This window comes from Schistocerca americana, chromosome 4, assembly GCF_021461395.2.
Source record: "Schistocerca americana isolate TAMUIC-IGC-003095 chromosome 4, iqSchAmer2.1, whole genome shotgun sequence".
Taxonomy (NCBI): domain Eukaryota; kingdom Metazoa; phylum Arthropoda; class Insecta; order Orthoptera; family Acrididae; genus Schistocerca; species Schistocerca americana.
The window spans coordinates 736,452,646-736,468,616 of NC_060122.1; the positions used below are offsets into that span (position 1 = coordinate 736,452,646).

The 15,971-nt window shown below is 38.8% G+C and overlaps 1 protein-coding gene across 4 annotated transcripts in view; it reads left to right on the forward strand.

The window, feature by feature from the left end:
* The window catches only part of LOC124612441 (glycerol kinase-like), a 177,131-nt gene that overhangs the window by 11,129 nt on the left and 150,031 nt on the right, over positions 1–15,971 (forward strand). The window lies entirely within an intron of this gene.

Consider the following 15,971-nt stretch of genomic DNA (forward strand, 5'->3'; position numbering starts at 1 on the left):
AAAATACTGCACATCACCAATTTTGTCATGAGTTCTTCCAGTCATGGAATGGGGTACATGTCGACCAAAGACTGCAAATTGACCATCACTATCAAAGCAGAGCTTGCCCATTTGTTTCTTAATAATCGGTAATGGCATAGCCCATTGATGGGACAGTATAGGTTCCATAACACCCTACCTAGTTCTTCTTTTACTTGGTCACTCCTGGCCAGGCAACAGAAAGGGAAGGGGCAGGGGTCAAAGGAGGTTGTGCACCATTTTTGAGGGTGATATGTGCTGTGAAATATGTGGCCGTGCCTAGCGAAGGCAAAAAAAGTACGGAAAATTCCTTGCACAGGCATCCAGTTCTCGAAAGGGCGCAAGGTCTGACTAAATTTACTGAATTGGTGGCTGTGCTTCTGGAGGTGAGGAAAGCATCCAAGCCAAACACATTTTCGTAAAGGCACTGTTCACCACAAGGAATGTCAATGAACACGCTGCCAGTTTGTTTGTCATCTCTGTTGTAAATTGTGCCAGAATAGGAAATTGTTGTAGGTTATAACTGGCAAGATGGCATGAAGTGGGAAACAGCAGAGGCGAACCGAGACACAGGTAAGTCTTAAGAGTTCAGAAATGATGCTGCCGCATCCATATCCATATACAGTGGAATGGGCATATTATAGGGAAACACATTGATTAACAGTTTTGTTGAAACAATTGCAAAATTAATACATGTGAGGCTAATAACTATAATGTCCTTAGGCTGAGGGTTTGAAGTCACAGATGGAACCGACCAAGAGTTGCACACGTTTGCTAAGTGTCCTTTCTTTCAACAGTGCTCTCCTATGCTGAAGGCAGGATGACGGAGCATATTGAACAGAAAAAGTAGGACAGGAAGGCAGGGGCTTGCGGAAGTTTGTCCACCGCTCCCGAGCTTGTGTGGAGTGCAACAACTGGAGCTGCTGTACTACTATGAGTTAAGCCCCTGAAGGCGTGATGAAACGTGTGCCTGCTGTCACTCGAGTGACATCAGCCCAGGAATCTGACTGACGGCCTGTGGTCCGGGAAACTTCAAATGCTTGTGCTATCTTGGGTACTACTTCTCGAGAGGGGGCGGGGGGGATGTCTTAAAAGTGCAGTGCCCATTGGCAGATCTCTTTATTGGAGCTGACATAATGATAGTGTCCCGAACCACTGTGTTTGCATAAGATTCCTTAGATTGAGCAGTAATGAAATGACCCCTTCAACTTATACATTGCATCTCCACAGCCCAAGTCTGATAAGATTGACAGGGTTGCTTCCTGCCCTGATAAAACTCCATTCTCATGGAAACCACATGGGTATGCTTGTGATAATATTAAGTCAGCAAACAACACATTTCTTGAACGATAGAGGCACAGGATCCTGAAGGGAACATAACTTCCCTAACAGATGGTTCATTTAGGGAGATAACCATGACAGAAAGAGAGTTTTAAGAGTGTCAGTGTCTGTTACATTGAAGGCCATGACGTGTTTCTGTAGGCATTTCTCATATGATTCTGTCTTTGGCAGCTTCGTCATAAGTGGGGGAAGGTGGTGGATAGGACAGAAAATTTTGAGGCCACATTAACGGGCCTGTCAACTCCCTTTCCGGCATGGCCTTGTGTTTCTGCTGCATTTCTAGCCTCCTTTTGATTTCCAGTTGCTGCTGTAGTAAACTCTGAAAAACAAGTTCCAAGGATGCACCTAACTCCATTGCAACTTTGTCAAAAAAAACATGAAGAACGAACCATACTTGTTGCCATTTGCATAGCAACATACACAAGTAATAATGCATAGAGTAACCAAATCACTTTAGTGAGAATAGGGTTTAGAAGTTCTATACAAATTCCATGCACATAGCTAAGCAGAGTCCTATATCATAACAAGTGGCCTGAGAGGGGAGTCAAATGAACACATGAATGAAGCATAACAGAATGAGAGAGAGGCCCCCCCCCCCCCCCCCCAAATTCCAGGATTGTAACAGGTAGGTTATTAATCTGCCAGAAGGTGGTGCGGATGAGTTAAATTGTAACAAGATGAATCAGTGTCACATGCCTTGTTATGTTTGTGGTCAGTGTGGTGGTGGCACAGTAGATGTGATAACATAGGGTTACCGCAGTTTCGATCTTATGTTAAAACAGTAAATGGATTGAAGCCATCTGTCCAGACATTGTGACCATAATGACGTTGAAGTGGAGGGTGATAGAGGGAAGGCTGTCAGGTTAAAAACTGTTTCACTAAATAAGTTCATACTATGATTCCTCCATTAAATTGTTGCATGAATGTCAACACCACAGATATCGAAATGGGTGACCATGGGATAGAAAAGCTACTAAAATTACTAAACAGTGGAAAGGCCATTGGATCTGGTGGGGTACCAGCACAATTCTACATGTAGTATGCAAAAAAACTTGCTCTGTTTCTAGCAGCAGAGTACTGTAGCTTGCTGGAAGAATGAAGTATTTCTAATGATGGAGAAAAAAAGCACAGATCATTCCCATTTTCAAGAAGGGTTATTGAACAGATGCACAAAACTATAAGCTTCATATCTCTGATGTTTGTCTGTTTTATTTTGGAACATGTTTTATGCTTGTATGTTATGACATTTCTGTAGGAATCAACATGTGAAATTTAACTTGCTCTGTTTGTCTACGAGATCCAGAAACAATAAATACTGGTTGATGCTGTGTTACTTGATTTCTGAAACCTGTTAGATACAATTCTGGACCAATTCATAATGAACAAATTAAGACTGTACACAGTATCAGACCAGCTGTGTGATTGTATTGAAGAATTTCTGGCAAACAGAACACAGCATGTCGCTCGAAGTGGAGAAGAAAACTTCAGACGTAGATGTAACATCAGGGTTATTCCAGGGGAGAGTTGTAGGTACATTGCTTTTCGCAGTACATGTAAATGACCTGGTGGGTAACATCAAAAGTTCCATGAGGCTTGCCATGGTGATGCTTTTATATACAGAGAAGTCACAACACCAGCAAACTGTGTCAAGCTACAGAAAGACATACATAGGTCTGATGCTTGGTGCAAAGATTGGCAGTTGATGCTCAGCATAAACAAATACCATGTTCTGTGGATAAATAGGCAGAAGGATTACACGATTGCAGAACAATTACTGGATGTGGTCACATCCATAAAACATCGAGGAGTATGCATATGGAGTGATTTAAGGGGAACTAAATGGAGGTTTGCCAACAATTGTTCTTCCCGTGAACCGTTCATGAGTAGAACAGGAAAGAGGGGGGAGTGATAGTGGCATGCAAAGTACCCTCCCCCTCCTTTCCATCCCCCTGCCACATACTGTAAGGTGGCTTGTAGAGTATACATGCAGATGTACTCTCTGTGAAACTGAATTGGTATTTCATCTGGAACTGACAACTTATTTGTTTTCAACTCCTTCAATGCTTTTTCATTATCAGGGATGCCTATTTCTGGCATCCATAGGCACGTTTGCGTGGTGGTCAAATGATTGGATTCCTGCAATACTCTGTGTGAATGATTTTTCAGAAGTGAGATGTAAAACTTCAGCTTTCCTTTTGCTGTCTTCTTATGCCACAACAGACATATCTACAAGTGAATGAATAGAATCCTTCGACCTTCTTAGTGAGTTTATGTAGGACTAGAATTTCCCAAGATTCTTGGCACTATTTTTCTTTCACTAACATATGACAATGGAAGTTGTGTGCTTTGCACAGACCTTTCATTGGTGCATGGATTTCTACTAACTTTTGTCTGTGGGTATTTCAGCATTTATATTTGAACAGTGTGTGCTACAGTCTGTTTTATTGGCATTTTCTAAGTTTTGTTATTAAGTCATGGTGGTTCTTTGCGTCTTTCATCCATTTACTTAGCACGCTTCTCCAGAGTATGATTTACAGATTTTCAATCCTTTCAAGGTCTGCTATTGTCATTTCAAAGAAATCTTCTAGATCTCCATGTTAAGCTTGTCTGGTACAGCTTGTAACAATGTGTCTGATCATCTGATGTTTATTGCCAGTGTCACATTGAGATGATGTAGCCTTTCCTGATTGGTGGAGGCCTTCTGCACAGATGCCATGGCCTGTACAAATTCTGTTAGTTGTTTTCCAAGCACATTGTGCTAATTCCATTCCAGCTGGTCTTGTGCTGGGTCTTAAGAGTGTCTCATATTCCTCATGGGCAGTATTTTCCCTTGCTTCTGACCATTTCCTGCTCATGTTGGAATCCACTGCTTGTGCCGATATTGACAATGTGATAGGTGACTGCCTGACTTAAATCAGCTCATTTTAAGTGCAGGCAAGTGAGAGTGAATTGAAAGCTGAGGATTTTTAATTAATTTTTGATATTCCTTGAGAAGGGCATTCTGTCTTTGAAGATCTGGTGGCACAATGTGTCATAGAGTTGGTAGCCAGTGAAGAGGGGTAGATCTGATGCAAGCTGTATTGCCCTCATTGCTGTGGTTGGCTGAAAATTGATTTCTCTCACATGTGAAATATTTAAATCACACAGAAACAAAGTAGATTGTCTGGGAAGTCTTGGTGGTAGAGGATATGACCATTAAAAGTGACATGTGGCTTTGCATTGGCCATTCCACAGTTAAAATAAAGCAACTAACTTCTGCCAAATTCATGCCAAATAAATTAACAAATGATGGGTTTTTAAAGTATGCTAGTGGCAAGGTAGTCAATGCCTTCTCTGCTTGATAGCAATGGAAATACTATCAATGACAGTGCTGTGAAATCAGAGTCACTAAACACAGCCTTTCAAAATTCCTTCACCAAAGCAGAAGAAGAAGAAGTAAATATTCCAGAATTCGAACCAAAAACCACTGCCAGCATGAGTAACTTAGATGTAGATATCCTCGGGGTGGTGAATCAACTTAATCACTCAGTAAAAGCAAGTCTTCTGGTCCAGACTGTATACCAGTTAGGTTCCTGTCAGAGTACACTGATGCAATAGCTCCATACTTCACAATCGTATACAACTGCTTGCTCAACAAAAGATCTGTACACAAAGAATGCAAAGTTGCACAAGTCACACTAATATTCAAGAGTAATCCACTAAATTACAGGCCCATATCATTAATGTCGATATGCAGCAGGATTTTGGAACATATATTGCTTTAGAACATTATGAATTACCTCGAAGAAAACAGTCTGTTGACACAAAGTCAGCATTGATTTAGAAAACATCGTTCTTGCGAAACACAACTAGCTCTTTACACACCCAACGTAGTGCGTGCTATTGACAAGGGATTTCAAATTGATTCCATATTTCTATATTTCGAAAAGGCTTTCGACACTATAACACACAAGCACCTTGTAATGAAATTGGGTGCTTATGGAATATCGTCTCAGTTATGTGACTGGATTAGTGATTTCCTGTCAGAGAGGTCACAGTTCATAGTAACTGACAGAAAGTAATTGAGTAAAACAGAAGTGATTTCTGGTGTCCCCAGGTTAGTGCTATAGGCCCTCTGCTGTTCCTTAACTATATAAATTATTTAGGAGACAATATGAGCAGCCATATTAGGTTGTTTGCAGATGATGCTGTCATTTAATGTCTAGTAAACTCATCAGAAGATCAAAACAAATTGCAAAACGGTTTGGAAAAGATATCTGAATGGTGCAAAAATTGGTAATTGACCCTAAATAATGAAAACTGTGAGGTCATACACATGAGTGCTAAAAGGAGTCTGTTAAACTTCGGTTACATGATAAATCAGTCAAATCTAAAGGCCCTAAATTCAACTAAATACCTAGGAATTACAATTATGAACAATTTAAGTTGGAAGAACATAAGGAAAATGTTGTGGGGAAGGCAAACCAAAGACTGTTTTATTGGTAGAACACTTAGAAAATGTAACAGATTTACTAAAGGTACTGCCTACACTGTGCTTGTCCATCTTCTTTTGGAGTACTGCTGCATAGTCTACCTGATAGGATTAACAGAGTTCATCAAGAAAGTTCAAAGAAGAGCAGCAAGGTTTGTATTTTTGCGAAATAGGGGAGAGAGTGTCACCGACATGATACAGGATTTGGGATGGATGCCATTAAAACAAAGGCGTTTTTCGTTTCAGCTGAATCTTCTCACAAAATTTCAATCACCAACTTTCTCCCCCAAATGCGAAAATATTTTGTTGACACTGACCTACATAGCTCACATGTAAAGATATAGGTGTTCGTTTTTCTGCTTGCTGTTCAAGAGTGGAATAATAGAGGATTATTGTGAAGATGGTTCAATGAACCATCTGTCAGGCACTTAAGTGAGGTCTGCAGAGTATCCATGTTGATGTAGATGAACTTCCTCAACTCTGTTTCAGAGAGATCAGATGTACATAAGTTGAAAAGAACTAGTGCTAAACCTTAATCCAGGAGAAGACCATTATTAAGTTTCTGTTTGCTTAATTGATTGCCGAGGACCACTTAGATATGTACCTCTCAGATGACATGTTATTTGTGAGCCTATTAATGGTTTGACACTGTATAACACTTGCAAGTTTGTATAGGAGTCCCTGTTTCCATAATATATCATAGGCAGCTTCAAGGTCAACAGAAACCACTGATGTTTTAAGTCGTCATTGAATTCCAGCTTCTATATGTGTGATTAAGTTAAGAACTTGGGTCTGTAGTACAGCTTCTGTGAGGTCTCAGTCCTGCTCGGTAGGTGGGAGTAACTCATGGATCTTTGGACTGATTCTGTTAAGGATAAATTTTTGTAATAAAAGCTTGTAGCAGCAGCTCAGGAAGGTGACTGGACGATAGCTAGCAGCTTTATTTGCTGGTTCAGCAGCCTTTAGTATAGCTACAATTTTTGTTCTTTTGATGGTTTTTGGAATGTTTCCTGAAAGCATAAATTGGTGAAGTAATCACTAGCCATGTGTGTGTCTTGTTTCCGCGATTGATGAGGAGCTCTGGGTGTACCCCCTCAAATCCTGGAGCCTTTATTATTATTATTATTATTATTATTATTTCTTTTTTTTTCATTTCTTTGAGTGCTGCATTGATCTCATGTAAGGTGAAGTCTTTGGAGTACTCTGATGTATTGGTGCCTTCTGCTTCATGTTGCTGAATTCGTTCTAGGTCATTCTTGTATGTGTCTTATATGAGAGTGCTCTGAATAGGGAAGTTGCAAGATGGGTGCTGCAGGGCAGATGAAGGAAAATTTCCCATTTGAATGAATTAAGGAGTTCTTTAGTGGGGTTCGCCATGTAAGGTCAGGCAGTGTCATGCAAAAACAAAATTTTGGACGTCACCTTTCCTCGGTGTTAGTTTTGAACTGCTCTTCCAAGGCTGTGCAAAGTTTGACAGTACTGGGCAGAATTTATGGCTGCTCCACATTCGAGAAAATCAGTAAGAAGCGCACCTTGCCTATCCCAAAACGCTGTGCCATCAACATGTTTGCAAACATTTTCTTGGTTATTGGGAGGGACCTTGTGTGCCCCCACTCCATGGACTGTAATTTTGTCTCGTAATTGACGTGTTTCACCCAAGTCTCATCACAGGTTTCGATTTGATCCCGTAATGAATCATCTTGTTTGTGGTAGGCCTCCAAAATTGTCAACGTTGCTTCCATACGCTGCTCTTTATGGTGCTCTGTAAGCATTTTGGGCACCCATTGTGCACAAAATTTGTGGTAGCCTAGCTTTTGAGTGACAATTTCAAACCACAAAGTCCATGGAACTTGTGGAAAAGAAAGTAAAAGCTCCGTTATTGTGAAGCAACAGTTTTCATGAATTGTTTCATCAACTTTAGTGACAGGATTGTCAGTCACAGTGCTCAGGCGTCCACTCTTCTCTTCATCATGAACATTAGTTCTGCCATTTTTTAGCCGAATGCACCATTTCTGGACGGAACATTCACTCATTATGTTGTTTCCGTACACTTCATACAGTTCACGATAAATTTCTGTAGGTTTTAGGTTTTTTGCCAACAAAATCTGTATTGCAGACTGCACCTCACAAATGGCGGGATTTTCGATTGCAGTGCACATTTCAAATTCGAATATTGAAAAAACCAGATGCGCAGAGACGTTCCCACTGTCACAGATGGATGCCGACTGAGCTGCCGAGCACGCACATACCAAAATATACGCGATCGGTGCACGCCTAGCGGCGTCAGTCAGAAACGCTCCCTACTTTCTGAATAGCCCTCGTATATTTGATTCTGTTTCGAGCTGTGATCTGATTTTTTGGGAATGTATCCAGGTCTCATACTGTTTTTATATTAAGAACCAGGCAGAGAAAATAATGTCATTTAAAAAGAAATGTTTACATTGGAGGCACTTTCTTCGCAGTTTAAAATCCTGGCCCTAGCGTATCTATACATACTTAACTTGTTTCACAATGCAGCATTAATGGCCAATCCTATGATATAAAAGCAAGAGTCACGTATATGACAATTGTGTAAAGTTTGGTGATCAAAATCCAGGGTAATTATAGAATCCAGGGGACTTCTCTCTCTCTCTCTCTCTCTCTCTCTCTCTCTCTCTCTCTCTCTCTCTCTCTCTCTCTCTCTCTCTCTCTCTGTGTGTTTGTGTGTGTGTGTGTGTGTGTGTGTGTGTAATGTGGCTCCAGCAAGTTAGTTTTAAAACTGCTGACAAGGGACCCACGAACCGTAATTGCTGAAAATGTAGGCAGAGAAGGTATTTTATGGGATAGAATTTGCCTGTTGTCTTATGGTAGTGAGTGTACAAAGAGCTTTTCATTGTAAGTTTCATGAGACACCACCACTTTATACAACAGTGTAGAGAAATGGTACAGAGAGGGTAAAGGTTTGTGCAATGCAAAACATTTGGGGCACCCAGACATGTCAGGACAGACATTTGGCCATGTGAGGGATCTGATGGTCTGAAGTCCCACAGACTCTATCTATCAAGCTAGTGCAGAATTTAACAGCCAATGGTGTGGAAAATCCTTCGTAAGTGTGGTAAGAGTGAAGCTGTACAAACTGCAGCTTCTGCAAACCATAAGCTATGATGATAAATTGTGCCATCTGCAGTTCTTTATTGATATGCAGAATCATCTTGAAAATGATGACTTCACAAACACATTAATCTTCAGTATCAAAACCACTTTTCATTATTTAGGGAAGGGAGCAGACCCAACATATTCGTATAGGAAACATGTACTGTTGAAATCATCTGGAATTCCAAGAAAATTGATTTATTCTGTGCCTTGTCTAATAAGACAGTCTATGGATCCTCATATTTGGGAGGATAACAGTTCTAATACCTGTCTAGCCATCCAAATTTAGGTTTTCTGCAATTTCCCTAAATTGCTTCAGGCAAATGCTGGGATGATTTCTTTGAAAAGGGCATGCATGATTTCCTTCCCCATCCTCTCACAATCCAAGCTTGTGTTCCATCTCTATTGACTGCACTGTTGGTGGGATATTAAATTCTAGTCTTCCTTCCTCTTCACTGAGAAAACTGTCAATGATATCACGTATCTTGATGTGTTGCAGTTGTGACTTATGCCACAACTTGAAACTGATAACAGGGATTTCACCTTTCAACAAGATGGCACCACACCACATTTCCGCAATTGTGTATGCCATTAACTAAATGGGACATTGCTACATCACAGGATAGGTGTGTTGCAGTTGCTGACCTTGTGCTATTTCATTGTGAAGTTGCCAGACTTGATGCTTTGTGATCTTTTTCTTGTGGGGTTACATCAAGGATAGTGTTTATGTTCACCAACTGCCACATAACCTGGACAACTTGTGACATTACATCTTAGCAGCTGTTCTTAACATCACTCATGACATGCTCTGCCAGGTATGGGCAGAATTAGACTACTGATTAAAATGTGTGCTGTGCAATGAAGGGTGGACACACAGAACATTTATAAACATTGTAAAAAGCTGTGAGAGTTTGTACTTCGTATACTGTTTCATTTGCTATGTTGTGCTTGGCCATTTATCTGTATCAGTTTTTTGAAGTATTTCATGGACTTTATAGTTAGCCTGTATATAGCCATCTTTCAGTGGACTTCATACCAATCAGACCAATAATATAAATGAAAGTCAAATTCAGACAACTATTGTTTTATCAGTGCTTCTACACTGTTAAGCAATTTCAAGAAATTGTGGGGATATCGACTGTGATATGCATCACTGGCGAATGAGGAGAGAAACATCTGTGTATGAGTCAAAGACTTCAGTGTATTATGAGCTTTGATACATAGTGGATATGCTATTGTATCGCGCTTTGTGAAGAAAATATTTGTACAATTGACCACCTTGTCTCCATTATTGGAGTCCCATCAGGAAATACTTCTATAAAATAAAGTTCTAATGCTTTAAATCAGAGTATTATATGAGGCTGGTTTGATAAATCTGGTAAAAAAGGAAGAGAATTTTTTTTTTCATAAACAAATCACCTTACTTCCTGAGATAGTCTCCTTTGACGGTTATACACTTGGTCCAGCAATCTTCCAGATTTTTCATCCTATGAAAAAAATACTTTGTCAAACTCTGCAGATTACTCATTGACTGCAATTGTCACTTCATCATTTCACGAAAATTTCTTCCCATCAAGCCAAGTTTCAAGTTAGGGAAGGGAAAGAAGTCACTTGGAGCTAAGCCTGGTGAATATGGTGGATGAGGAACCAGTTCAAAGCCCAATTCATACTCTTTCACCATTGTTATTGTTGAAGTATGGGATAGTGAATTGCCCTGCTGAAAGAACACTTTTTGGTGTGTCAACCTTGGTCCTTTTTCAGCCAACAATGAAGCTAGTAGAGTCCAGTTATGGTTCTGCCTCTTTGCAAGTAATGTGTGAGGGTTATTCCTTGGGAATCCCAAAAAACTGGCCACCACCTTGCCAGCTGACAAAATACTCTTTGCCTTCTTCGGTGAACTTTCACCAGTCTTTGTCCATTGTTTTGACTGCCATTTTGACTCTGGTGTGTAATGATGGATCAGGTTTTGTTAAGTCATAGATCGGCTCAAAAGGTCTTACAGTCTGTGATTAAACATCACCAGACCTTGTGTTGAAATGTTGTGCCATATGTGCTTTTGGTCGACTGTGGGCAATCATGGCACACGCCTTGCACACAGCTTCTTCATAGCCAATTCTCCCATGCAGGATATTATGCACTCATTCAGTTGAGATGCCTACAGCCTCATCAGTCTGCTGAATTTTTTTTCGATAATCTTGCATCACCATATCATTGAATTTGTCAATGGTTTCCTTTGTGGTGACCTCAGTTGGACGAGCAGAGTGCACTTAGTCTTTATTACTTGTCCAACCACTTTTAAATTCATTAATCCAAAAGTAACTGGTCTTTTATGATGATGCAGAGTCTACATGAGCTTCTTCCAAATTTGATTTGTGCAGCAGTCCAACCCTTCAGATGAAAATGTTCAGTAATAGCACAAAACTCGGTTTTCTACATTTTCAGTCTGGCCAATTCAGATGGATGTCAATAATGAACTATTCAGTGTACATTGTTGAAATTCCTTATGTGATCCTTGGAATAATCAAGCATACCAACCATGAAGGTACAACAAAAATGAGCCATTCTTCCATGGAAATTTGCCAGATTTATGAAACCACCCTTATATTTGTATGTATGTAATGTACATGTAAGTATTAAGGATATGTTTGTGGGAATTCCAGATGGCTCAGTATGTCCATTGTAGTTTTTTTATCCTATAATGGTTGTTTATTCTATAAGTCACAAGGTATGTTAACTTTTCTTGTACTAAAATTGCCTATCCCATATCAACCATAGAATTATGTACTTAATAGATTTGTAAGAGGAATAATTTATTTGCTTGTATATTCACTCATTCCATCATTTGATATTTACGGTTGATACATGTTGAATCATTACATGTAGGCTCTGACATTTTCTCTGTACGGTGACATTTACAAGGTGTACTCTACTATATAAACTATAGAGAGAACAGATTACAGCACAATAAGAATATGACATTTTGCAGTGTTTTAAGTTCTCCCTTGAAGTTTATGACTAATTCCATAATGTTTAAATTAACATACATTCATATGTTTACCAAATTGAATGAATCCTACTTCCGTTTTCATGCTGTTGTGTGTGTCATATTTTTGGGTTTAACTTCCAACAATCAGAAAATTCATTTAAGGAATAAAATGGATCTTTATGCAGTATTTATGTGGCTGTATGCTTAAAGGAGTTAATGTTCTTTATTTGGCTGGTATTGTTTGGAAGATAATCCATGTATCCGCATGTATATTATGCTTTTCTCATAATGACCTGTCATGTGTTGAATCACTCTTAGTTTCGAACAACTTCTTGTTCCTTATTGATGTACTTCCTCATTTTCCTTTAACTGGCTAATGTTTTTCTTAGTGTGTATGTAAAAATATCTAGAAGTTTGAATTTTGGTCTGCAGCTCGTTCAGTGCTCCTCATTGGTCCTTGTGTGAATAGCCATCTTCTGTATGATAAATACTTTCTTCATATTTACTGAGCTTCCCCATAACTCTGTTCTACATGACATAATTGATTAAGAGTTATAGAGTAAAACCTTTTAAGGGCTTCCATACAGTAGATCCTTGTTATTATGAAACTGGATGAACCGAAAACTTAGTTAACCCGTACTAGCTGTTCGGGTCCGGTCGAAGTACACTGAAAAATCTACTGCTTATACTGAATTTCAGATAATTTGTACTGCAAACTAAAATTTGATCTCAAACTTACAAATTTCATATCTTATTTTTTGTGTAAACCAAATAAGTATGTACTTATGTAGTGCTGTGCACAACAGTATTTTACATTACACTTTTCACACAATTTTTCTCACTGTACTGTAATTTTGCACCAGTGGCCAGATCACTTGCTTGCTGATCATGTGTCACTTTGCACAGCATTAGACCCAAGGGCAGGGGAAAAGAGGAATTGCTGAGCAGACCATACACAGCACGACATGCAACAACATATTGAGCTTGCTGACTGTTTGAAGACAGAGAATAGACAAGCACTTCATTTAATGGAAAGAGCAAGTGCACGAGACCAGTGAAACATGAAGAAATGGAGGGTTTGTGGTTCAAATGGTTCCAACACATGCACTCACGGATTCCATTGTCTGTCCCCATGCTTCAAGAATAGGTTCAAAATTGTCCAGGAAAAGGGAATTTCTGGGTTTGAATATCAACAGTTATAGAAAGGGTAGATTGCACTCACTGTGAAGATGACACATTGAGTTGTAGACAGCACAATTAAAAAAAGAAAAAAATGGTTACTCATTAAACCTACAGCCAAAGCCTTAATCAAATAAGGAAAAACCACTCTTGCTTTCACACAAGTAAACATACATCACACACACACATGACTGTTGTCTCTGGCTGCTCACACTAGACTCTTTGTTAGTGACCATAGCAATTGAAAAAAAGAACTCAACAGTCACATATTTTTACCCAAAAAACAAAACAAAACAAAAAAAACTCATTAATTCAAACTTTGTTAAACCAGATTGGGCTATTTTTCAATCCCTTGAAATTTGGCTAAATGAGGGTCTACTGTACTAAAAGTTTTGGCTAACTACCATAATGCATAAGAGACTGAATTTGATTTACTACTTATGTTGTTGATGTGCTTCATTAATGTTAGTTTATCATCAAGGTGGAGACCCTTCTTTTCCAGGGTAGTATCCATTTATTATTTCCAAACCGACTGTCTAGCCTAAATAAAGCTCTTTCAGCTCTGTTTGTAGCTTCTTCCAGATCCACACCCACAGTTAAAATATTGATGCCATCCAAAAATAGGATGGATTTCTGTTGAACTTCATAAGGAAGGTTGTTAATATATACCAAGAAAAGCAGTAGTCATGGAACTCTTCCCTGTGATATACCATTTAGAATCTTCCCCAAGTCTAAGTAATATTTATTAAAGATTAAATGGATAGCTGATTGGTTGGACACACACATCAGATGTCCAGCGATCTACATGTTGGATATCTAGTGGCCGGATATTGAGATGAACAAGGCTACAGAGCATGTCATAACATGTATGTCTGAACAAGCTTGCAAAGATCATATGCAGATGTTCAGGTGAATTTTGACAAATTCGGGTATTGTCATTCATGAGTGAAGTGCACTAAAGATGATCTTAAGTACCGGTACTAATATAGTTTCACTTAGGTTAAACTTATACATGTAAATATAATGCAAATACCTTGTGCAGCATCAAGGACAAATTTTTGTATCTTATTAGACAATAATGATCTGCAATATATTACACCACTTCTGTTAGTTATGTAAACTGTATATGTACACAAATGACATCAATTGCATTTTTTAATGCCTAAAGATGGATAATAAAATAAATAAACAAATGAGGTATTGAGCGATTGACTTAGCTATTAGATTTGTTGGGAATTTGATCACTTTCAGTTGTTGTTATTTGAGGTTATTACTGAAAATAATTTGTTAATTACAAGATAAATTTAAAAAAATGTCCTTTGGGAATATTCTAATATAAACAGTGATAATAAAAAGTTTGTTTTTGATGCTGAGCTCAAATTTCACATTTTGGAGTTCTCACTTTCACTTGTTACTTAATGCTTGTACTGAAAATAATTTATTGAAAGATAAATTACGAAAAAAGCATTGGTAAAAAAACCTCACCTGTTCGGGTATATTTTATATAAACAGTGACAATAATGAAGTTTGCTGTTTGTTTATGGTACTGAGTTCAAACTTCTCATGATGGAGAGGGAAATAGCTTTTGTTTTGAATTTTTTAATTAAACTGATCAGTGAGGTATGGGAGGGGGTAATCAATAGTGACACACATCACTATCCAGAGAGCAGAATAATATCTATTACCTATGAGCGTGTCAAAGAAAGCAGTGTGTTCTGAGTCATGATATGATGTAGGCATGTTGATGTACCATGCTTTGTGAATAAAGTATTAGGTTAGTACATAAGTTTGTACCATTTTTCTTTTGCATGTTGGTATTCTGGTTGCTATGGGTTTATTTATCAATTGTCAGTGTTGCTATTTGAGTTTACGTATTGCCATTTTGAGCTGTGGACACTACAGAATGGAGTGCCAAGTGGAGAAAACATAACATTTCCAACATATTGCTCTGTTCTGAGTTCAGTACAGGGGTGACACAGTGACGGCAGCCACAAACATTTGCACCGTGTATTAATCCACAATGATGCTCATCAGTGCACTTGAGAACTGGTGAATGTGTTGAACTGTGATCATTCCATCATTGTCCAACATTTGCACTGGTGGAGAAGGTTGAAAAATTAGTTGTGTGGGTACCACATTCTCTAAGCCAAAATCACAAAAATCAGGAGGTGGAAATACATGCATCTCTACTAGTTTGTCATCAGTTGGCTCATGGACGACATGACCATTCCTATCCTGCATCATTACTGGTGATGAGAAATGATGTCTTTATACTAAGACAGGTTGAGCCCAAACAGAGCAGCAGCTCTCTGTACAAAAACCTGTGTGCATCCATAAAAGATAATGTTATGCATCTGTTGGAACAGCGACAGTGTGGTGTACTGCAAATTGCTCCCCGAGATATAACCATCACTGCTGACATTTATTGTCAACTACTGAGATGTCTTGCAGGTGAAAACAACAATGACAAGGAAGACTGTGTGAAGAGATGCTACTTCACGATAATGCCTATCTGCATTTTGCTGATCTGACAGAAAGCACTATACAGGAGTTGGGTTGGGAAGTCATTCTGCACCCACCTTATTCACCTGACCTTGCACCCTCAGATTTTCTTCTTTTCCGCTGTATCCAACAACTTAAAGGAACTTTCTTTGCAGATGAAAATGTCCTCTGAACATGGCGGGTGAGTTAATCACCTCAATACCAGAAGTTGCAGAATCAAAAAATTACCCCAGTGTTGGCAGACTGTTGTAAACAGTGAAAGAGAATATATTATTTATGACTAAAGTTTCTGTTATGTGTACCTTTTGTGTTTATTAATAATATGAAAAAAACACTACGAAG